This window comes from Parasteatoda tepidariorum, chromosome 5 (assembly GCF_043381705.1).
Source record: "Parasteatoda tepidariorum isolate YZ-2023 chromosome 5, CAS_Ptep_4.0, whole genome shotgun sequence".
NCBI classification, from domain to species: Eukaryota; Metazoa; Arthropoda; class Arachnida; order Araneae; family Theridiidae; genus Parasteatoda; species Parasteatoda tepidariorum.
Window position 1 is genome coordinate 1,659,310 of NC_092208.1, and position 2,091 is coordinate 1,661,400.

Here is a 2,091-nt window from a genome sequence, read left to right on the forward strand (position 1 = left end):
CGTTTTCTTGAAAATTAACCGATCGTTAAGGGGTTAATACAAATCTGAATACCGCGTTATCTTATGGTTCTCAGAGGATGACGTCACAAATCTACTGAGAGATCTTGACTCTCGGTGGCTATGAATTAACTTGCTCTTCTCTTTAGCCTTGGTTGCGCATTTAAAAGTAAATTGTTTCTTTCCATTAAATACATATTCTAATGATTCTTCAGTACTTAACATAGTTAATGTTCATATTTTTCGTCAGGTTTCAGAACATAATGATATCAAAACAAAAAGTCTTTGCAAATAGAATAGTATTTTCAAAGAAAAGTTTGCAATGTTAGACATTTTAACATGATCTGGGATATTCCACCTGCCAGAAAAAAAAAATTAATTTTTAACTTAAGAAAACTCAAAAATAACAGTAAAATAATAGACAAAACCTTTTTGATTTGGTTCTAGAAATAATTTATTTTTACAATTCTAGGAGAGAAAGATTAAAAAAGAAGGCAGCATGAGAGTGGGTTTCAAAACAAAGCTCCTTCCTATTTACCAAACTTTTTCAATATCTCCGGGGGAAAGAAAATAATATTTGTTCGTTAAAAAATACAGATACTTAATGCATGGGCAGTCAACTGCACGCATAAATTAGCTCCAAGAAAGTGGAAAATGTTATGAAAAAATACACAGAGGGCGAAATAAAAAGTGAACATCGTGAATACTTTTGATCTAATGACTGGATTTTCACGTACTAAGAGTCACTTAATACGATTCTAAGGTGTAATCTTAAATATGATAACTGTATGTGTAACCTTAAGGTGTAATCTTAAACACGATAACTTACTTTTTCTAAAAATAAATGCATTTTTTTCTATGTATTCGAACTCGCGATCCTCAAAATATGGGTTTTAGCAGTAATTGTTCACAATAGTTTCTCTTAAATCTACAGGGAGACATAATGTTTCGGCTGGAGAGAGGTCGAAAGTTTAGACCCCTTAATTTAATAACATCCTTTTCATGAGGGTTTTTCTTGTTTGCATTATTTAATATTTGAATATACATTTTTACTTTTTCTCAAAGCACATGAAAAAGACATTTTGACTTTTAAGGATTAAAACGTCCATATTAAGATTTTCCATTGTTTCACTATACATGTTCCTTCTAATCAATACGCATCAAAATATGTTACGATCCACGAGAGATTTTTTTCTTTAATTATTGCCAGTAAGTTCCAGAGCTATTTCTTAAATACTTAAGATTATTCTTAAATGTTAAGCATTAACATTTTTTTTCAGCGTACCTCTTGCTAAAAAAAAATATCGATAGATAGCATAAAATACATGGCATACATTTAAATAAATAGTCAACGATTGCTAACAAGGAAATGCTCCTAAGTTAAACCCTTAGAATTAACAAAAAAAGAAGAACTGATACAAAATCCATAGCCAGAAAATTAGCTGCAGAATTATCATCATCATCAGCATTGGCACGACAGCCCTTTGTGAGCCTGGGCCTTCCTTAGAAGCTTTTCCCATTCTGTCCTTCTCCCAGCAATTGTTTTCCAATTGTTGTTGCATAATTACAATGGCAAAATTATAAAAAAATTTATAACAAAATTGAAATTTTCAACTTAACTTTGCATGACGAGAATCCAAAGAGAAACATTCGAGAACATAAAGTAATCCTAATTTTCATTTAGGATTTTAAATTTGGAGAGTGAGTTTGCATTCGAAACTATTTGAATTCGGATTTAATCATACATTTTGCGTTTCCGCCACCGGTGGCGCATTTTCTATTCGCTAAGAAATAGCAAGATTTTAAAGGAGTTATAAAACTGATTTTGATTATACAGGGTGCGTAGCCAAATAATTCAACAAAAAATAAGCACATTTTAAGCACTTTTCAAGTACTCAAAAAATATTTTTAAGCATTTAAAAAAATATAATTAGGCAGGGTTGGAAAGATTTTGACAATCGACAGTTTCATATTGTTTTAACCGTCATGTCAAAAAAAAACCTTTTGGCATTGTTTTTGACAATTGTCAAAAATCATTAAATTTTGAATTATGTAAAACGAATGACGTTTTACTACGCTACGGACTGACTATAC